The 23,845-nt window shown below is 36.9% G+C and overlaps 1 protein-coding gene across 1 annotated transcript in view; it reads left to right on the top strand.

The window, feature by feature from the left end:
- Window positions 1-4,257: 4,257 nt before the first annotated feature.
- Window positions 4,258-23,845, top strand: part of CTNNA3 (catenin alpha 3) — a 1,910,358-nt gene continuing 1,890,770 nt past the window's right edge. The window contains exon 1 of the mRNA XM_027530426.1: window positions 4,258-4,439. The gene's annotated coding sequence lies outside the window, so the exon portion shown is untranslated. The remainder of the gene's footprint in view (window positions 4,440-23,845) is intronic.

Genomic DNA, 23,845 nt, shown 5'->3' with positions numbered 1-23,845 from the left:
TAATTGACCTACAATGCTATGTTAGTTCCAGGTGCACAACATATTGATTTGATATTTCTGTTATAATCACCATAAATGAGATAGGTTTGAAAGGAAAAATCAAGAACTCTTTTTTGGGTACAGAATGAGTTTGAAATGTATGTTTGCTATGCAAATGGAAATAGCAGTTGGATATATGCCTCTGGGTTCATGCGAGAGGTCTGGGTTGGGGATACAAGTTTGAGAACTGTTAGCCTGTGAAGGTGTGACTGTTGAATGAATCAGTTAGCTCAATTCTTGCATTTCAGTTTGCTCTGCTACACCTCCCTTTCTCATTCCTTAATGACACATTGGTGGGTTCCATAATTTTCCTGCCATTTTCAGTGCTTTAAGGCCTGCTTAGTCCAGTTTGAAACTTTCATCTTCCAATTTAAATCTCATCTCCTCCCTTTCCTCCAGCACTGACCAGATGTCCTCTTGAGGGACCTGAAAGGAGGAAGGGGCAAGATGGACTTTTCCACCACTTCTCCTGCTCTGATATCTTCCAGAGGAGATGAGTAGTTGGCCTAATTCCTCTAATTTTTCAAGTCCCCCAACTTTTCCTCTATTGGGGCTGAGAGGGAAGCGTAAAATGCTTTTCTTAACTGATTTTCAGTAAGCCCCAGAGTGAGATGTCTGTCCTCAGATACAGAAAATCCCTTAGCATGTGGTGTACACAGAAGGCTTCTTTTTCTTTCATTTTGAGCCTTAGTTGCCAATTCTGAGCAATAAGAAAAATTCCACTCAGCATCCTATTACAGATCTTATTTTTAAAACGGTCAGATTGGATAATGTAATCCCTGAGGTGACTTATGGATTTGGCCACATGGAGGTTGTGGATAGACTTTAAAATGGTCCTTATGGCATTGAAGGTGACAGAAGTCACATGGAATGGGTCTGTAGAATAAATGAGAAGTGAAAACACAGGTATATGGCAAGCAACTCGGGGACGTGTTGTGATGAAGGCAGCAGAGAACTTGGGAGGAGCAGCTGCAGAGATCTGTAAGGTGAAGCTGATGTTTGTTCGATGTTTTAAAATTAAAGATAGTGGCCTGACTTTCTGCCAAGACAAGTAGAGAAGGGATTATAATGAAGTACATGAGATAACAATGAAAGAGCAGAGTCCTAGCAAAGGTAGGAGAAGAAGGGATCCAGAGCAGAAGAGGAGAGATTAACCTTTGGTAGGAGGAAGAGTACAGCTTGAATTGTAATAAGAGAGAAGGCAGGACTCGAGTGGGTAGATTTGTAGATTTGATGATGAGAAGGTAGGGGCTGTCTTCCAAGATGGCTTGTTTTTGTGAATGAGGCAGGAGAGTTGGTTAATAGCTAATAACAAGGTGGGTAGAAAGAGAGAGTGGGGTAAACATCTTTTTGCTACAGTATACAAATGTTGAAATAGGAGCAGATTCATCTAAAACACCCAACAAAGTCCCAGAACTATTTATCACATATTTTTGGAATAAGATATCTTTAATTATCACAAACTGAAAGTATTCTTTACTTCAAATATCATCTTAAAAAGGTGTGACAGAGGCGAGGTGAGGTGAACAACACAGAGGCTATTTGGAATGCTGGAATGAGAAAGGATTTTGGGTGGGACATTCCAACTTCCATCTTGTGTTTAAACTCCATCTAGGTGCCTCTCCTTAGTCAATAAAACAGGAATTAGGAAAAAAAAAGTGTTATAGCTGTTCAGAAAATTACATATTTTTAGGTCTCAATCTGAAAGCCAATATTTTAAGGTGTCATATATAGAATAAAACGGACTCATGGTTCATGCAAAAGCTACTTCCATTTTTTAAGGGATTTTAATGTAAAGAAGAAACTATTCCATTCTGATTAAAATACTGATTATACCCTGAAAGGCTGATTTCCCAGGAGGGACTGCTGATAGAGATTGAGGTGTTTTCTTTTTGGAGGCCTCCCTTCTGTTCCTCTAATCTAACTGGCCCCTAACACAGGGCTGTGCGTCAAGGGGCTCCTCAGTACATGCGGTTGAGTGAGTTTGTCTGGGGCCAGCCCTGATGCCTAGAGCCAAAGATACCCTTGATTACCTCAGAAGGATTTCTATGATGGCTCTGATTTATTCTTTTTTCCCTTTTTATCTAGCTCCCCTATCCTTAACCTTTGTTTGCTTGCAGGAATAATGTGAGCCAAAATTTTGAAGTTTTAAAAGTATAAAGAAAGAAAACAAGTAAATAGGGAAGGATAATAAATACTGAACAAGACTGGGCAAGGTGACAAGATGGAATTACTGTGAAAATCTGGAAGGGGGCCAGGGCACAAAATGCAGTGGCTGTGTAGTTTACAGGAACTATTTAGTGTTCAGCATGCTTCAGTGATCACCCAGAGAAAGCCAGATTTTTCCGGTTTTGTTTGCTACCCTATAGTTTGCTATGGAAATCTGACATAGGTGATCTGTATTTTCTGTCACCCAACTGATATAAATATAGACTGTGGGGCCTCTGCTCATCAAATCTGACGTGATTTGAATTGCTAGGAGGAGGACCTCTTGTGGCTATAGTGGGAAATACTTCAGCTGAAACCTATCTTGGAGGCTGCAGACATTTTTAAGAGGGAATAAAAAAACACACAACTTTATAGAGCTCTTTAAAATTATATTTCACTATTTATACTATTTAATTGCTTTTATTATACCAAGTAATATAATTGCATCTGTATTGCCTCTCTGAGGAGCTCATTGTAATTTGAAGCACTTCAGATTTGATCCATGTAAAATCACATATCCCCTGAAAAGTAGATAGAAAGAATAGGGGTTTTCATCTCTATTTTGCAGATGGAAAGGAGAGGTACAGAGCAGGTAAGTAACTTATCTGTGGCTTTAAAGTAGGAGCAGGCTGGCTTATAAGAGAATTTGGGTATCTAATCTTGGGCTCAATTCAACAGTCTGTGTTTAGAAAACATTCATTATTAAAGCTCTAAAACAAAAACTTCTATTTTGCAAGTGAAAAGTGATTTCTTTATTCAAGAAAAGATGGATTGAGAGACATAAAACTTACCCTTTGTTTTCACTGTGAAAAGAGGCTGCTCCTAGATTCTCCAGGGGGAAAAAGCTGCTTAAAAAAAAATCTGGGGAAGACAGTATGTTAGCAACTAAGAATCGTTAGAGAAATGTAATGTCAAGTGTATGCACATTTTAAAGGAAGCTACATAAAAATAGTTATTTCACAGATTTTCCTAGAAATCATATAAATGAGACCTCTTTCATAATTGATTCTCTCTGACAATTTGCAGACCTTGCCTTTTCCTCTTAGCTCCCTAATATTTGTTCTAAGAGTGCCTATAGAGCTAATAAATAAATGCCCGTGGCGGATTCATGTTGATGTATGGCAAAACCAATACAATATTGTAAAAAAAAAAAAAAAAAAAGAAACCTTAATAAAAAATTTTTTTGAATTCAGCCTTTTAAGAACAGGAATGCCAAAACTCAAACGAATAGTTCTCTTTTAGGGGTAGTGACCACCTACTACTACAGTCACTACTTTTATGACTTTGGAAGAATGTCACAAAAGTGTTAATGCCTAAAAGAATATGGTACAAGTTCACGTGGGGTGTCAAGGAATAGATGAAGTGATAAAGCATAAAGCAGACGTATGGAAGATTGTTCCGGTGAATGTTAAGATGTTGATAGTGAGGAGATTAAAAAGGGAAAGAGGAAATATATAAAAGAATAGCTGTAGGAAAAAGAAATTTTGTTGGAAAAGAGGTTTTTTTTTTTTTTTTGGTGATTTTAATAATGGTTTCACCTATGGAGCTTTAGGTAAGTCTTCACTTACATTCTTTACTAATAATTACATGGGTCTAACCCTAGAAGCACAGAGCATGATGCTTGGTAAGATTTCAGAGGAAAAACTATCTCAGATGTGACATAGAATTCTACGGTACTGAAGACATTGAATTTTACATAATTGGTTTTTGATGTGTGAATTTCCTGGACTTTCCTATTATCCCTGCTTTATCATTTTTCACTCTCGATAATTGCAGCATTCAGCTTTAATTAGATGTGAGAGGTCCTTGTTTTAGAAAGGTACTAGAGAAATGCAGATCCTACGTATTTAGAGCTTCCTGACAGCTATGTTTGTAGATCTCTGGGTAAAGTATGTGTCTGGCCTTTTTCAACAAAGTATTTTCAGTAACAAGTTGTCAGTGAGGTCAGTGACTAGCAGTTCAGGATTAGATACCACCCACCCTGGTTTGTAACCTCCCCCTTCTTTCTCATCCTGGGTGAATGACGCTCAGCTGAAGTGACTGCCCCACTGTCACTGCCTCTCAGTTTGGTACTCTGCAACTCTGTGACTAACCAAGGAGTCTTATTTTTTTTCTCCCCCAAACTCTTTTTGGAAAATTTCCTACAAGAGCCGAATTTTAAACACATTTACTCTATAGGAAGCAACAGAAAGGTAAGAGTCAAGTTGTAAAAAGAGGAGCTGGACTTCAGTGCATTCTTGTTTCTGCGTTGAAATTGCTCTGCCTTAGTTACATATTGTAGGTTTAAAGTGTGGGGTTTCTTTCTGAATTAAAGAACATTACATTACTATATAAAGCGGGAATGTTTTGACTAGTCATGTTGAGAAATATAGGCTTTCATGCGAAGTTTAAAGTTATAAATAACTTTCAAACTAGTGCCAGGGGAAGCTAGTAGCCAAGGTCGTGCTTTGCATTCAGAGAGTTTCTGGCTATAAAAAGCCGATTGGGATCCAGTGCAGGAAAAGATAAGATATGGACTGGATGCATGTGCCTTGGCATGGGGTTGGGGCAAAATATTTGAAGGGATTTTACTTTCAACCCAAAACTTGTTCACAGTAATGGGAGATTTTTAAAATGAGATAGTGGCAAAAGCCTTACTTTTTGAATTTAATATTTGCCTTATATACTTGTTTTATAAATGTCAATTATATTAGGAAATTGAGGAATCTCTCAGTGCTATCTTTACTGCCATTTATAATCAAATGAAAATCACACTGGATGAGATGAATATGGGAAATAGTCATCAGTCATGTAAAGAGAAGGTCATTATCTGACAGTGGCTGGGTGACTGCAAGCAATTGCTCTCAGTTGCACTGAAAACAGAACTGGAGAGAAGTACAAACGGAAACAAGAAGAAATTTAGGTTAGGCATCAGGAAGTTCATTAACTGTACATGTTTTGAGTCATGGATACGCACCACTAAGACAGTTGCAACATATCTGATGATGTAAGAGATCCAATGATTTGCTTAAAACACACACGTGGGAAAAACAGGATTTCAAATTAGCCTTGGTCCTGGGTTTATGGCTAGGTTTTTTTAGACAGACTAAAATGTCAACATACTGAGAACAATTGTGGTTTGGAGATAGAGATTATCAGTAGTCAAATTCAAATGGCATATTTGGATGAACTATTAAAATTTTGTTATCCACCATAAAAAAATTACCTTAGTAGTGGCATAGGACAATTTGTTAAATGGAGAAGCCCAAAATACCAACAGCATGCTGCTGCTGCTAAGTCACTTCAGTCGTGTCCGACTCTGTGCGACCCCATAGACGGCAGCCCAACAGGCTCCCCTATCCCTGGGATTCTCCAGGCAAGAACACTGGAGTGGGTTGCCATTTTCTTCTCCAATGCATGAAAAGTGAAAAGTGAAAGTGAAGTCGCTCAGTCGTGTCTGACTCTTAGCGACCCCATGGACTGCAGCCTACCAGGCTCCTCCATCCATGGGATCCAGGCAAGAGTACTGGAGTGGGGTGCCATTGCCTTCTCTGGCCAACAGCCTATATACAACTATTTCCATTTGTTGTGTCCTATACACAGTCTGTGTCTCTCTTCTTAACTGAGTGAAATATTTTGGATTGTTATAGTAAAATTTATTTTTATTTTCATTATAAAAGTGATATGAGTTCATTGTAGGGATTTTAAAAGCACAGACAAAATTATCTGTAATCTCATTGATACATTTTCTTTTAGTCTTTTTTCTCTGCACAACTTTAAAATGAATTGCAGTAATACTGTGGATAAAATTTGGAACCTTGCTTTTCATTTAACCTTTACCAAAACATTTTCCATATAATATTACCTAGTCTACATAGATGTTATTTTAGATTGCTAACATTCTTCCAAGTGAATAGATATAATTTTATTAATCATTGTTGAACATCTAGGTGCTATGGTGTGTGTGTTTGTGTATTTATTTATTTTAAAGGTAATTTCCCTAAGCTCTGTTTTTAAGTGTAGACTTGTCAGATTAGGGAAAATTAGAGTTGAAGACAAAGATTGTGATTTTTTAAGAAGATGGCTTTTACTGGTTTTCTTTTAAGGTTTTGTATAATTCTTTATCTACCAAATGAAATATTTATTGAGTGTCTGTGAGATGCAAAACATAGTTATTAGGCACAGAGATAGCAATATATTTAGTATTTGGAAGGATCTTCTCTAGTTACAAAATTTCTCCTTATGGACTTTCACAGGTATCAACAAAGCTACATGTTGAAAATTCTTCATCTCTGCCCGAAACCAATAGACAGTATTATTGACTACTTACATTATTTTGGACTTTAAAACAACAGAATTTATAAATAACTTTTGTAGAGGATTATCTATATGTTGTTCATATTTATATGAATTTTATGATCTGTGACAAAGAAATAGAATTAGGAAGAACAAATATTTTATAATAGAAGTCTGTGGAAATTAGAATTATTTGGAGGAAATCTAGGCAGCAAAGTGTAAAGAAAAAGTATAGAAGGTGCATGTTAAAACAGAGTTTCAGTTTTCAGATTTTCTGCTTATGGAAACATGAGAATGGAGAATGGCATGAGTAGGGTGGGAATTAGGGAAGATATGAAATTTTAATTCTGTTATTGGTGTTGAATTTGGGAATTATGGTTATATAAATAGAATATATTGAAGTAAAAAGCCAAGAAATTGCTAATAAATAAAACGATTTGATTTTCAGAGGTAGTGGCTGGTACAGAGAAGTCAAAATGGAGAGAGTAGAGGTATCAGTATTTGGTGGGAGGTAAGGTATAGGGTTGTGAATATTTAAAGAATATATTTTGCCTGCATCACCTTGTTTTAATTGTAGAATTTTATTTTTTCAGTGGTATTTAGAGAAAAATCATAGCTATGGAGGGATGGGAGTTCCATTCTTTGTTCACTCTGAACTTCTGCTAGCATGTTTCTATTTTTTCTTTGATATAGGAGGGATTAAGACTTAAGTAGAGAAGTTGGCAGCCCAATCTTGCCTGAAGAGAAACTATGTGCTTCGTAATGAAGACTTAAAAATAGTGTTTATTTATGGATCATTGGCTCATGGGAATGTTACTCTAGAGACTCAAAAAGAATGATTTTCTAAATCTTGTTTCGATACTGGATTTTAAGTGACATGATATTGTGGAACTTTGGGTGGAAGTCCAGAGTTTTGCCAAATTGCAAACCTAATGGAAAGTGACAGATAATTGAGACTATAGAATTTTTGAAAATGAACATGACTGTTAGCTGTTGCACCTGATTTTCACATGCTTAATTACTATTTTTAACTATATTATTGCTGTCTGGTACACAGCCAGTAATCTGCTACCAATTTAATCACTAACTTCCAGGGTCTGAGAAGTGACTAAATTCCTATGTGCAAATAGTAAGTTAGGTCAAATTTATTTGGGACCCCACCCCCCCCCCGCCCCAACTCCCTTGCTTCTTTTTCCTGCTTTTCATTATCCTAACTGGCATGCTTGTGCTGCTTCAGGTCCCTCCATTAATGGTGAAAAACATTTGATGGAGAAGGCAATGTTTAGTACAAAAACCTTTAAGTATTGGAACTTGAAGACTTTAGCCCATATTTTATATTAGCACCATTCAAAACGTGATCAGCAGTTCTCAGTCATGAAACTGGTTCATGAAAGGAGCCTATACAAGCATTTATCTTCTTTGTTTATATGCATATGGAATAGAGAATTGGGTTGGAGTTGTACTAGATAATACATGAATAACGAGATTATAAATGAATAACTAGAATGAATAATATCTAGTATGATTAACTAGATAATGAATGAATTACCAGGTCTCAGCTGATGAATCTTCTGGAGGTAGTATCAATGCAAAGAGGCCTTGGGTTAGCTCATTGAGAAAACAGAATAACGGAGAAGCAGGATTCCTCAAAGGGCTACTTTGGCTCTATTCCAACATTGGCCTTGGAATTATTTGCTCTTTCTAGATGACTTGTGAACCAGATAATACTCTTAGTGCTGGGGATAGATACTAGTGAACCAAATTAAAGCCCTGCCCTTGTGGTGTTTCCTTTCTAGTGTTTGTGTTTTTATGGATAGGGATGAAGATGAAGGGAGAGTGAGAAATAAAACCTACCTCTCTGTGGTTCTCCAGAAGTACCAGGGTCTTTCTTAGTCCAGGGCTGGAGCTCATAGATTACGTTTCCATGGAAATTTGCAGGATTAATTAGCTTTTCTGTTAGAATCAGCAGTTCCCTTTCCAATATAGGTTAACAAAGGAATCCTAGTTTTAAGAATCAAATAATCAATGATATGCATTTTTGGTTGCCTATGCAATATCCATGTATTCTGCTCTTGCTAACTTACAGAACCCTGATTTAGGTCAAGAAATAAAGGCTTTATGCTATACGTAGTTATCTGCATCTTGTGTCCCCCCTGCTTTCCCTAAATTAGGATAGTTACATTTGGTTGAGATATATGCATAGCAATTCATGTAGACCTACCTCATTTTTTTTCAATTTCTTCGTAGTGTTTTACTACTATATGTGAAACAGGAGAGAAGGGGGCAAGTCACAACCTTTAAAAGAATGACATAGCCATGGGACACGACATGAATTGGTTAAAAACCAACTAGTCCAAGATAGTGGAAGATTTGGTTTCCAGTGGACCTTGAACTTCATTATATGCTCATTGTCATACATTAGCATGCTAAATGACACACCCACAAACACTATGACAGTTCTGAGGCTCACCATAAAAGTAAAAAAGTGAATGGTGGCCCAGTTCCTGGAAATCCCCACTCTTTCCCTGAATATTATAGTTGAAATAATTCACTGACTCATTAGCCTATGAGATTACCCAACCCATAAAAGCTAACTACCCCATATTTTGGGGCCTCTCGGCTTCTGAGATGGCCCACACTCTGTCTGTGGAGTTATTTCTCCCAAAGCCATTCTTGCCTTTTGAGATGGACTGCATTCTGTCTATGGAACATGCATCTCTAAATAAATTCACTTCTTACTTATCATTTTGTCTCTTACTGAATTCTTTCTGCAATGAGACGTAAAGAATATGAGCTTCATTTTTAAATTTATTTTATTTAACAAACTTTTGGCTGCACTGAGTCTTTGTTGCCTCATCAGGGCTTCTTGTTGGGTGCACAGACTAATCTTTATTTCACTAGAAGGAGGATCCTTAACCACTGGCCCATCAGGGGAGTCCCAAACCTGAACTTCCTTATATACTGAGACCAGATATATAGTTTTAGTTAAAGACTGTGGGTTCAAGTCCTTATTTGGATTTAGGTTGGGTTAGAGTCCTGGCACGTGGTTCAAGTTCCATCTGAGTTGTACAGTTTCATATGGATGTAGCATAATATATTTAGCTCATTCTATATTGATGAATATGTTTATTGTTTTTCATATATATTTTTTTACATTGCTATGCCATAATGATTAAATGCTTATTTCTTTTATATAATGCTTAAATTCTCCAATATGCTTAAATTCTTAAATGCTTAAATTCTCCATAATGCTTAAAATTCTCCAAGCTAGGCTTCAGCAATATGTGAACTGTGAACTTCCTGATGTTCAAGCTGGTTTTAGAAAAGGCAGAGGAACCAGAGATCAAATTGCCAACATCCGCTGGATCATTGAAAAAGCAAGAGAGTTCCAGAAAAACATCTATTTCTGCTTTATTGACTATGCCAAAGCCTTTGACTGTGTGGATCACAATAAACTGTGGAAAATCCTGAAAGAGATGGGAATACCAGACCACCTGATCTGCCTCTTGAGAAATTTATATGCAGGTCAGGAAGCAACAGTTAGAACTGGACATGGAACAACAGACTGGTTCCAAATAGGAAAAGGAGTACATCAAGGCTGTATATTGTCACCATGTTTATTTAACTTATATGCAGAGTACATCATGAGAAACGCTGGACTGGAAGAAACACAAGCTGGAATCAAGATTGCTGGGAGAAATATCAATCACCTCAGATATGCAGATGACACCACCCTTCTGGCAGAAAGTGAAGAGGAACTAAAAAGCCTCTTGATGAAGGTGAAAGTGGAGAGTGAAAAAGTTGGCTTAAAGCTCAACATTCAGAAAACAAAGATCATGGCATCCGGTCCCATGACTTCATGGGAAATAGATGGGGAAACAGTGGAAACAGTGTCAGACTTTATTTTTTGGGCTCCAAAATCAGTGCAGATGGTGACTGCAGCCATGAAATTAAAAGACGCTTACTCCTTGGAAGGAAAGTTATGACCAACCTAGATAGCATATTCAAAAGCAGAGACATTACTTTGCCAACAAAGGTTTGTCTAGTCAAGGCTATGGTTTTTCCAGTGGTCATGTATGGATGTGAGAGTTGGACTGTGAAGAAGGCGCCGAAGAATTGATGCTTTTGAATTGTGGTGTTGGAGAAGACTCTTGAGAGTCCCTTGGACTGCAAGGAGATCCAACCAGTCCATTCTGAAGGAGATCAGCCCTGGGATTTCTTTGGAAGGAATGATGCTCAAGCTGAAACTCCAGTATTTTGGCTACCTCATGCGAAGAGTTGACTCATTGAAAAAGACTCTGATCCTGGGAGGGATTGGGGGCAGGAGGAGAAGGGGATGACAGAGGATGAGATGGCTGGATGGCATCACCAACTCGATGGACGTGAGTCTGGGTGAACTCTGGGAGTTGGTGATGGACAGGGAGGCCTGGCGTGCTGTGATTCATGGGGCTGCAAAGAGTCAGACACGACTGAGCGACTGATCTGATCTGATCTGATCTGATGCCATAATGAATATCCCTGTTCAACATATCTTGATGTAATTTTATGAATATATCTTTAGGATAAATTCATTACATAGAATTGCTGAGTCAAAAGGAATGTTCATTTTACAATTTAATAAGTATTACCTTTAATTGGAAATATCAACTGAAGGTTAAAGAGTATAGAGTATTCATAATTTAAAATTTGAGAGCTGTTATCATATTTTTCTTCAAGAAGTTCATATCAATTTTTACCCCCACAAACAGCATATGTTGAAAGCTTATGTCCCTAACTCTCACCACTGTTGATAATGATCTTTTAGTGATAGGTAAAAATTATATCTTGTTCTTTTGATTTGTATTTGATTAATAGTAAGTATGGTTGAGCAATTTCTAAATATTAGCCCATTGTATTTCTTTTTTATACAAATTGCCTTTCCATATTTTTTGCTCTTCTTTTCTTTTCCAGTTTTATTGAGATATAATTGTTATACATCACTGTATGTTTAAAAAGTCCAGCATAATGGTTTGTTTTACATGTATAGTTGACCCTTGAACAACATGAATTGAATGACACAGATCCACTTATAAGCAAATTTTTTTTCAATAGTAAATAATATTATATTACATTATCTGTGGTTGGTTGAATCTTCAGATGTAGAACTGAAGATATGGAAGAACTGTGGATGTGAATAGTAACTCTAAACTATATGTGGAGTTTTGACCGTTAGGAGGGTCAGTGTTCCTAATTCCTGTGCTGTTCAAGGATCACCTGTATTGTAAAATGATTACTGTGATAAGTTTAGTTTGCATACATCGTTTCATATAGACACAATAAAAAGAAAAGGAAAAAAAGAAACTAAAGTTTTTTTAGTTTAGTAAACTCTTAGGGTTTACTCTCTTGATAACTTTCATGAATGTCATACAGCAGTGTTAACTATAATCATGTTGTACATTACATCCCAAGGGCTTATTTATTTTAAAACTGGAAATTTGTTCCTTTTTCACCAAAATTTGTTACTTTCCTCCAGTTCTCCTTCCCCCAACCACAATGCCCCATCTCTGGTAAGCACAAATATGATCTCTTTTTGTATGACTTTTTTTAAAAGATTCCGCATACAAATGAGATTATACAATATTTTTCTTTCCTCTGTCTGTCTTATTTTACCAACCATAATGCCCTCAAGTTCCATTCATGTTGGTATAAATGGCAGGATTTCCTCATTTTTTAATGGCAGAATAATATTTCTTTATACAGTGTATATTACCACAACTTCTTTATGCATCAATCAGTGGACACTAAAGTTGTTTCCGTGTCCAAGCTATTATAAATAATACTGCTATGAATATGGGGGTGCAGATATCTTTTTGAGTTAGTGCTTTGTTTCTTTTGAATATATTCCCAGAAGTAGAATTGCTGGATTGTATAGTAGTTCTATTGATAATTTTTGAGGAACCGCCATACTGTTTTCCACAGTGGCTGCACCAGTTTACAATCTCACCGAGATAGTACACAAGGGTTCCCTTTTCTCCACATCCTTGCATGTTATCTGTTGTCTTTTTGATTATGGCCATTCTATGGTATGAGGTGACATCTCATTGCAATTTTGATTTGCATTTCCCTAATGACGTTAGGGATTGATGTTGAGCATCTTTCAATGTACCTGTGGACCATTTGTTTATAGTCTTTAGAAAAATGTGTATTTCCAATCTTTTACCCACCCTTAGTTGTTGGTTTTTTTTTTTTTTGCTATTGAATTGAATAAGTTCTTTCTTTATTTTGGATATTAATCCCTTACTGAATATATGATTTGCAGGTATTTTTCCCTATTCTGTAGGTTTTCTTTTCACTTTGTTGATTGTTTATTTTGCTGTGCAGAAGCTTTTTAGTTTGATGTATTCCCAATTGTTTATTTTGGCTTTTGTTTCCATTGCCTGAGGAAACCAACAAACAAAAATACTACTGAGACCTGTGTCAAAAGTATGCCATGCTTACTGCATATGGTTTCTTCTAGAAGTTTTATGGTGTTAGTCCTTACATTTAAGTCTTTAATCTACTTTAGGTTAATTTTTGTGAGTGGTGTAAGGTAGGGGTCTAGTTTTATTCTTTTACACGTGAATATCCAATTTTTCTAACACCATTTATTGAAGAGACTCTTATCCATTGAGTATTCTTGGCTCCGTTGTCAAATATTAGTTGACTTTATACTTAGGTTTACTTCTGGGCTCTCTATTCTGTTCCACTGGTCTATTTGTCATTTTTGTGCCAGTATCATACTGTTTTGATTGCTATAGCTGTATGGTAAACTTGAAATCAGGAAGTAAGATGCCTCTCACTTTGTTGTTTTTTCTCAGGATGACTTTGGCTATTCTGGGTCTTCTGTGGTCCTATATAAACTTCAGAAGTTCTTTCTACTTCTGAAAAAATGTCATTGAAATCCTGATAGAAATTGCGTTGAATCTATAGGTGGTTTTTGGTCAGTCTAGAGACTGACGTTTCAACAATAATAATTCTTGTAATCCATGAACAATGGATACTTTTCCATCTATTTTTGTCTTCTTAAATTTTTTCATCAATGTTTTCAGAGTAAAGATCTTTCACCTTCTTGCTTAAGTTTATTCCCAAGTATTTTACTGTTTTTCATGCTATTTTAAATGGAATTGTTTTCTTTTATTCTTTTTCAGATAATTCATTGTTAGTGTATAGGAATGCTACTGATTTTTGTATGTTAATTTTGTATCCTGCAACTTTATGAAATTCATTGATTAGAATGAATTTTTTCAGCTTTTCAGTAGAGTCTTTAATATTTTCTATATATAAAATTATGTCATTTTCAAATAGTGACAGTTTTACTTCTTCGTTTCCAAATCTGACGCGTTTTATTTTTTTTTGTGTGTGTGATTGCTCTGGCAAGAAGATCCAGTACTTATTTTTTTTTTAATTGCCCCATAGTAAATTAAGAAAATTATAATTTTTTTGTTTGCTTAATGTGTTGCAAGTATTTTCCTCCAATTTTTTGTTTATTTTACTTTTATTTTAAAATCATACATAAAATAAAATATTTTTGTGTTCAGTTTTTAAAACCTTTTCCTTTATGGCTTCTGAATTTTGTGTTTGGTTAGAAAGGATTTTCTACTTCAATTACTATACATAACTGTATTATATATAAATTCGCTCATACTGTCTTTCAGAATTTATAACTTTTGCTATATCTGGAATTGATTTTGAGCAAAGAAATGAGTCTTGGAATCAGCTGAATTTTAATTTTTCTTCTAAATGTTTATTTAGTTGATCTAATATGATTTATGTAAGAGTCACTCTTTCCTGCTAATTTAAAATCTTTATCATAAGATAAATTTATATTAGAGTCTGTGTTTCACTCTTTCTCCTGTTGTGGCAATATTCTTTAAAAAAAAATTTATTTTACATTGAGTATAGTTGATTTACAATGTTGTGTTAGTTTCAGGTGTACAGCAAAGTTTTTTAATATAGTTTTTTTAATATATTATGTATGCTGCTGCTGCTGCTAAGTTGCTTCAGTCGTGTCCGACTCTGTGTGACTCCAGAGAGGGCAGCCCACCAGGCTCCCCCGTCCCTGGGATTCTCCAGGCAAGAACATTGCAGTGGGTTGCCATTTCCTTCTCCAATGCATGAAAGTGAAAAGTGAAAGGGAAGTTGCTCAGTCATGTGTGCGTGTATATATATATATATATATATATATTCATTCTTTTTCAGATTCTTTTGTCATATAGGTTATCACAGAATACTGAGTAGAGTTCCGTATTCTATACAGTAGGTTCTTGTTGGTTTTCTGTTTTATATATAGTAGTTTGTATATGTTAATCCCAAGCTCTTGATTTATCCCACTTTCCCTTTCCCCTTGGTAACCATAAGTTTTTGTGGTAATGTTTTTATCTAATTTTTCTGTAATCTCTACTTTCCCCACCTTTTCTTTTCTTCTTTATTTATTCTAAAAAATTTTTTTTTCATTCAGGAGGACTTAAAATATTGTGTTGGTTTCAGGCATGTAGCAAAATGATTCAGTTCTTTTTCAGTTTATATTCCATTATAGATTATTATAAGATATTGAAAATAATTTACTGTGCTAAATAGTAAATCCTTGTTGCTTTTTATTTTATTTATTGGAGTTTGTATCTGTTAATCACATACTCGTTTGATCCTCTCTCCCTCCCTGTTCCTTTTGGTAACTATGTTTGTGTTCTATGTCTATGAGTTTGTTTCTGTCTTTATATATGAATTCATTTGTATTATTATTATTTTTAAAATTAATTAATTTATTTTTGGTTGCACTGGGTCTTCATTGCTGCATGTGAACTTTCTCTAGATGTGGCAAGCGTTTGTTGGTGGCCACTTGGATTATTTCCATGTCTTGGTTATTATAATGCTGCCATGAACATTGGGGTGCTTGTGTGTTTTCAAATTAGAGTTTTCAATTTTTTCTTGATATATATCCAGAAGTGTGATCATTGGATCATATAATAGCTCTAGTTCCATTTTTTTGAGGAACTTCTCTACTGTTTTCCATAGTGGCTGCACTGATATTTAACATTCCCACCAACAGTGTGGGAAGGTTCTCTTTTTTCCACACCAGCATTTATTTGTAGATTTTTCAATGGTGGCCATTCTGACTGGTGTGAGGTGACACATCATTGTGTTTTTGATTTATATTTCTTTAGTAATTAACAATGTTAAGCATCTTTCCATGTGCCTGTTGGCTGTCTGTGTTTTTGGAAAAGCATCAACTTAGGTCTTCTGCCCATTTGTTGATTGAGGCATTTACTTTTTTTTTTCCCTCAATTTTGAGTTGTATGAGCTCTTTGTGTATTTTGGATATTAACTCCTTGTTGGCCACATTGTTTGCAAGTATTTCCTCCCATTTCATACATTGTCTTTTTGTTTTACTGATGATTTTCTTTGCTGTGCAAAAACTTTGAAGTTTGATTAGGCCCCATTTGTTTGTTTTTGCTTTTATTTCTGTTTGCTTTGGGAGGTGAATCTAAGAAAATATTACTATAATTTATGTCTGAGAATGTTTTTCCCTATGTTCTTGTTTAGGAGTTTTATGGTGTCATTTCCTATATTTAGGTCTTTAAACCATTTTGAGTTTGTTTTTGTATGTGGTGTGAGTTTTCTAATTTCATTGATTTATATATAGCTGTCCAGCTTTCCTTACACCCAACACTTTTTTTTCCCATTGTATATTCTTGCCTCCTCTGTAGTATAGTAATTGACTGTAGGTGCATGGGTTTATTTCTAGGCTCCCTATTCTAGTTCATTGATCTGCAAGTCTGTTTTTGTGCCAGTACCACACTGTTTTGATTACTGTAGCTTTGTAGTATAGTCTGAAGTCTGGTTATACCTCCGGCTTTGTTCTTTTCCCTCAGGATTGCTTTGGCAATTCTGGGTCTTTTGTGATTCTATATATATTGTAGAACTTTGTGGGGGGGGAATAATTTTGATTTTTAAAAATCATTTTATTTATGGCTATGCTGGGTCTTTATTGCTGGGCATGGGCTTTCTCTAGTTGTGGTATATAGACTTCTCATTGCAGTGGCTTCTCTTGTTGCAGAGCATGGGCTCTAGGGCACACAGGCTCCAGTATTTGTGGCACATGGGCTCAGTAGTTGCAGCTCCTGGGCTCTAGAACACAGGCATAGTAGGTTCTATTGTGGCACCCTGGCTTAATTGTTCCATGGCCTGTAGGATCTTCCTGGATCAGGGATTGAACCTATGTCTCTTGCATTGGCAAGTGGATTCTTTACTACTGAGCCACTAGGGAAGCCCTATATTGTAGGATTATTTGTTCTAGCTCCGTGAAAAATGTCATTGTTAGTTTGATAGGAATTACATTAAATGTGTAGATTGTTTTGGGCAGTATGACCAATTTAGCAATATTAATTCTTCCAATCCAGGTGCATGGAATATCTTTCCATGTCGTTGAATTTTCTTAAATTTCCCTTATCAGCGTTTTACAGTTTTCAGCTTATGGGTCTTTTACCTCCTTTAAGTTTATTCCTAGGTATTTTATTTTTTTGATGTGATATTAAAAGGATTATTTTTCCATTATTAGTGTAAAAAAATGCAACTGAGTTTAGTATATTAAGCTTGTATCCTGCTACCTTGCTGATGCAATCCTTACTTTAAGATGCTTTTGAACTGTGGTGTTGGAGAAGACTCTTGAGAGTCCCTTGGACTGCAAGGAGATCCAACCAGTCCATTCTGAAGGAGGTCAGCCCTGGGATTTCTTTGGAAGGAATGATGCTAAAGCTGAAACTCCAGTACTTTGGCCACCTCATTCAAAGAGTTGACTCATTGGAAAAGACTCTGATGCTGGGAGGGATTGGGGACAGGAGGAGAAGGGGCCGACAGAGGATGAGATGGCTGGATGGCATCACTGACTTGATGGACGTGAGTTTGAATGAACTCCGGGAGTTGGTGATGGACAGGGAGGCCTGGCATGCTGCAATTCATGGGATTGCAAAGAGTCGGACACGACTGAGCGACTGAACTGAACTGAACTGAGCTGAACATGTTTTATTATCTGGAAGGATTAATCTTTCTCTGTATTCTTTTCTCCTCCTTCAGGGTTTTCTGATATCTAATCACATACTATTTATTTCCAGATGAATTTTAGTGTAACATTTTAGAAAATTATTATAATAGCCTTTGAATATTTTAATTCAGGGAGAAAATAATGCCCTTTTAATGTTTAATCTCCTTATACATCAGGGCTTCCCTCGTGGCTCAGATGGTAAAGAATCTGCCTGCAGTGCAGGAGACTCAGGTTTGATCTCTGGGTTGGGAAGGTCCACTGAAGAAGGGAATGGCTACCCACTTCAGTATTCTTACCTGAGAATTCCATGGACAGAGAATCCAGGTGGGCTGCAGTCCATGGGGTTGTAAAGAGTAGGACACGACTGAGCAACTAACACAGACACACCAATACATCATCTTTTTGTTTACTCACTTCTTGTTTGTCCTTCAGTAGAGTTGTCTTTACACAAGTATTTTATACATTTTGGTTGTTATCTTTGGTATTATTCATAGCCTGGCATCTTTCCTTCCATCACATTTTTAACACCGGCTATTTATTTGTAAGAAGGATTTGAGTCCACGTTTGTATTTCTAAGATTGCCTCTGGCGGTTGAGGCACAGCTGATACACAAATGGGACTTGGGGACCCAGATCTCTGAGTGTGCTTCTTCAACTAGGTATATCCTCCCTGAACTGTACCATCATCCAGCCCACATATGTATATGTTAAAAACATTTATTGATTTATTTGCCTGCCTCAGGTCTTAGCTGCGGCACGAGGGATCCTTGATCTTCATTGCGTCATGCGGGATATTTAATTGTTGCATGTGAACTCTTAGTTGTGGTGTGTGGGATCTAATTCCCTGACAAGAGATTGAACCCATACCCCTTCATTGGGAACATGGAGTCTTAGCCACTGGACCCAAGGGAAGTCCCCAGCCCACATGTACTTTCTTTTTAAAGCATTTTTATAAAACTTAACTTTTTAAACTGAAAAATTTATATTTGCATGTTTATTTTTATTTTAGTAAAGGGTGCTTTAGCTAGAATTCTTGATTGCAACCAAGAGTCTGGTCTGGATAGCTCTAGCTGAATTTTTCATAAATGATACTAGACAACTCATAGATTTTCTGGGAGAGCCATTGAACAGCCAAAGAAAATGCAACTGTAGGAAGAATGGTCCAACTGTACCTGAGGAATGGTCCTATGGGTGTACTAGATTCCATTATTCCTTGCTCTTGCACGGGGCAGTGGAGTCCTTCTACAACTATCCTAGAAGGATCTGACGTCTGTAACCTTTAAAAATCTCATCCAAACTGTCTTTGATGGTGAAATCTGGGTCCCAGTACTTCAAGGGAGTCTGAGAAGAGCAGGTTTCTTAACTTTCCAGTCTCTCCAGTAGAGGAGGAAAGCTGGGCCAGGCCTAGAAATGGTGTTAGCAAACAGCATTTGCCACAGAGGGCTTTCAGTGAAAGTATATCTTCCTTTGGCCTTGACCTTAGGTCCTCAGTTCTCTGATTCTCTTTTCACAAGGAAACTGCTATCAGTTTCTGGTGAAAATTAAAAAAGAATTGTTCCATATCAATATGTACAAATTTACTTTTCATCATAGCTACCACTTGGTTGAATTTAATTTATTTTTCTATGCTATTCTTGATTATTTTAATGTTGTTTCTATCTATTGGTGAGGACTGATATTCTCTAGTAAAGACATCAGTCAGTTTAGTTCAGTCGCTCAGTTGTGTCTGACTCTTTGTGACCCCATGGACCACAGCACGCCAGGCCTCCCTGTCCATCACCAACTCCCGGAGTTTACCCAATCTCATGTCCATCAAGTCAGTGATGCTATCCAACCATCTCATCCTCTGTCGTCCCCTTCTCCTCCTGCCCTCAATCTTTCCCAGCATCAGGGTCTTTTCAAATGAGTCAGCTCTTTGCATCAGGTGGCCAAAGTATTGGAGTTTCAGCTTCAACATCAGTCCTTCCAATGAACACTCAGGACTGATTTCCTTTAGGATGAACTGGTTGGACCTCTTTGCAGTCCAAGGGACTCTCAAGAGTCTTTTCCAACATCACAGTTCAAAAGCATCAATTCTTTGGCGCTCAGCTTTCTTTATAGTCCAACTCTTACATCCATACATGACCACTGGAAAAACCATAGCCTTGACTAGACAGACCTTTGTTGGCAAAGTAATGTCTCTGCTTTTTAATATGCTATCTAGGTTGGTCATAACTTTCCTTCCAAGGAGTAAGTGCCTTTTAATTTCATGGCTGCAGTCACCATCTGCAGTGATTTTGGAGCCCCCCAAAATAAAGTCAGCCAATGTTTCTACTGTTTCCCCATCTATTTGCCATGAAGTGATGGGATAGGATGCCATGATCTTCGTTTTCTGAATGTTGAGCTTTAAGCCAACTTTTTCATTCTCCTCTTTCACTTTCATCAAGAGGCTCTTTAGTTCTTCTTCACTTTCTGCCATAAGGGTGGTGTCATCTGCATATCTGAGGTTATTGATATTTCTCCAAGCAATCTTGATTCTAGCTTGTGCTTCATCCATCCAGCCCAGCGTTTCTTTGCATATAAATTAAATAAGCAGGGTAATATACAGCCTTGACGTACTCCTTTCCTCATTTGGAACCAGTCTGTTGTTCCATGTCCAGTTCTGTTGCTTCCTGACCTGCATACAGATTTCTCAAGAGGCAGGTCAGGTGGTCTGGTATTCCCATCTCTTTCAGAATTTTCCACAGTTTATGGAACTCTTTTGCTTTTTCTTCCTTTTTTTTTTTTGTAAGGGCATACAAATTGTTAAAATATGAAATGCTTTTGTATTCCTTCTCTCTGTCTCTAGTAGCCTTCTTTCACTTGGCCTCTGCCTGGGACCCTCTAGATTTTCCTTAGACCCAGCAACTAAAGGATAAACTCTCACATACAGGGGGCTTTCCAAGACCCAGCTCCAGGCTAGACTCTGATTTGTTGGGGCCTAATCCATGCTGGTTGTTAAATATTTTTAATATCTCCCCTAATTGTAGGCAAATGAAATCCAATTGGATTCTGTATATTTCCTAAGCTTTTTTCTCTGGTTACAGTTCAAATCATACTAATGAGAAAATATATGACAATTTACGTAACTAGTCTCTCTTGATGCACATTTAGGTTGTTTCTAGCTTTTTATTATCACAAAAATACTACACACTGCAGTCCTTGCCTTGCATCTTTTACACATGTTCAGGTTCCTAAACTATTTGTTTAGTCTAAGAATTTGTGCATATAAAATTTTATGGATGTCGCCAGAGTGCCTCCTCAGAAGATGTTTAACCAGTATATACTTCAACCAACAGTATATGGACAGCCAACATTTCTTTAGCTTGTCAAAGAAGATTTTTAAAAAGATATAAAAGTTGTTTTAGTGAAACCAGTGTACCTTCTTTAGTTATGATATTGAAAAAAAGGAGGAGAAAAATTTTATTAGTTTAGTTTGAGTGGCTCTTAATACAACTATACCAAAATGAGATCATTGCTCTCCTTTCCAATTAATAATATTTTGATACTATATTAAAATTTTCTGTGGATTAACATTAGATTTTCAGAATCTGCCTTTACTTAAATATGCTAACCATAATTTTGTGATAATATATTTTTTATTATATTTTTCAGTGTTCTGCAGTATAGTGGTTCTCACCCCAGAATACTTTTGCTTCCCAGGAGACATTTGATAATGTCTAGAGAATCCCAGGGATGGGGAGCCTGGTGGGCTGCGCACAGAGTCAGACATGACTGAAGCGACTTAGCAGCAGCAGCAGAGCTATTTGTGATTACTACAACTAGGAGGCTGATGATACTGGCATCTAGTGGATAGAGGCCAAATATGCTGCTAAATATCAGCAACTCAAGACAGCCTTCCCCCGCCCAACCCCCGACTCCACAACAAATTATCCAGCCTAAAATGTTAATAGTGCTGAGAATGAGAAGGCCTGCTATAATAAAATACACCTGGAAATGGACATTTATTTAAACATTGTCCCACTGTCTTTTCTGTCTGGTTTTTCAATTTCTTAAGATTGTTGGCACAGTCTTTCCTTTTTTAAAAAAAGTAATGAATTTTTGGCTATGCTGGGTCTTGATTGCTCTGCAAGGGCTTTCTCTGGTCACGGTGAACTGGGGCTGCTCTCTAGCTGTGGCGTGGGGCTTCAATAGTTGTGGAGCATGGGCTTAGTTGCCCCACAGCATTAGTGGAATCTTCCCAGACCAGGGATCAAACTGGCATCCCTGAACTGGCAGGCAGATTCTTAACCACTCGACCACCAAGGAAGGTCTTGTTCCTTGGTATATAATATGAAAGCAAGCTTCCTCTCTGTGACTTGTTAACATGGAATCTACCTGGGAGTAGAGGAGCTAGGTTGTACTTTTCTTGTCCTTCCACCCTCAAATTCAACCTAAGAGTTTTTATGTTGTTTTGTGTGTTTTTCACAAGTCTTTGCTCATTGTAGTAGTCCATTCTTCTAATAGGCCAATATCACCTTTTCCTTCTTTTGTATGTCCTTTAAAAATCTGAGTCTTTAGAAAACTCCTTAGATAGCACATTGAGTTATTTTTATGTCCAGTCTCTCCCATTTTTTTCCTCACTTGCGGTTGCAGTGGTGAGTTTTATTTTTTGACCTGTCTTTCATTTTAGAATCTCTGGCTCTGGGAAATCCTTATGTTTTCTATAAATTGCTAAGCAATCTAAGGTACTTTGCTTTTTATTTTCTTCCTTGGCCGTAATGAACTCTAAGGTGATGTATTCAATTTTCCCCAAGGTTCCTGTCACTTTCGCTTCACTAATGCATTCCTCTTTGTTGGTAAGGATTAAGCCCAGGGTAGCCCTTCCAGTCTTAGTCTCTTTTGCTCTCTAAATGATGAAGTTGCTGATAGAAAGGCAGATGATAAAGGAGAGGAGTGATTCCTCAGTGCAAATTTTAATTACTTTATTGTCTCTTTGGGTTTACTGAATTCTTTTACTTTAGTTTTTAACCAGGTCTCTTTTTTTATCCTGACATTTCACTTCAGTCAACTTTCTTTTCATTTTACTTAGAATTTCCATCACTTCTTACCCAGAATTTTTAACTTTCAGTATTTCACTGAGAGAACAAGAGTTGATGTATTATAAATTCTCTTTTGTCTTGAGGATAATTTCCCCTGTCTCCTTCCTTTATTGTTATACAGTCTTCTAAGTTTGGATTTTTTTTTCCTGTTTACTTGTTTTGTTAAAGACAGGAGATTTATTCAGTCCTGGTGTCTATCGTGAGATATATACATATCTATATCCCTTTTGAGCTCTGTCACTATCAGTTTTGGAGCTACATTATTTTTTTTTTTTGGAGCTACATTATTTCTCTCTCAAATCTTAAAGTGCAGGGCAAGTATCTTGTTAAATTCCTGGGCTACAGGAGCTACGTATTCATCTGGGGTAACTATTCTCCTATTCCTATTGTTTGGTCCTCTACTGGAGGTGAATTTTATCTTAGATAATTTGGAGCAATTTAGATTCCCTTTTCTAACAGAGGTGCATAAAACCTAATCTCTAGCATAGCCTCTGCCAGTGGGTTTTTTTTTTTTTTGGTATGTCTACTCCTACTGTTGGGGCTATAATATCCCAGGGCACAATATATCATTCTTCCCTTGTCCTCATTTATCCTGTGTTGCATATTTGGGAACTAAAAATCTTCCAGCTGAGTGTAGTTAGAAATATATTGCTGGAAGGTGGCCAGGAAACATCTCTGGTTATCTAAAAAGCAGCTCCTGAGCAGTAACAGAGTGAAAGCTGGCTTTTTGTTTGGCTCTCTCAGTCTCAAGTCTCTGATAGGAAGTCAAGATACATGGATTTGAGGGTCTGGCCCTGTGGCTGCTTTAAATTTAGGCACAGGGGAGTTCTAGGTTTCCTCCCTCCTAATTTGTTCCATTCATGAAGTAGATAAGGTAGAGTGGCCAGATTCAGCAAATAAAAATATAAGACACACAGATTTGACTTTTAGGAAAACAACCAATAATCTTTTCAGTACATTTCAAACACCGCATAGGACATATGGCAGAAAATTATTCATTGTTTATCTGAAATTCAAACTTGGCTGGGCATTCTATATTTTATCTGGCAATTATAAGGTCAGAGAAAATTTCCCCCAATGTTTGAAACAGTTAATGAGGTCTTTTGTGCCTCAGGTACTGGTTTAACAGGGTCTTTTCTGGTTTTGTAAAGGTTGCCCTTCCCAGTCTTCCTTCACCTGCAGGGCTGTCAGCACTGAGAGGACTGGAG

Source organism: Bos indicus x Bos taurus, chromosome 28, assembly GCF_003369695.1.
Source record: "Bos indicus x Bos taurus breed Angus x Brahman F1 hybrid chromosome 28, Bos_hybrid_MaternalHap_v2.0, whole genome shotgun sequence".
NCBI lineage: Eukaryota > Metazoa > Chordata > Mammalia > Artiodactyla > Bovidae > Bos > Bos indicus x Bos taurus.
This window is presented reverse-complemented; position numbering and strand designations above follow the sequence as displayed.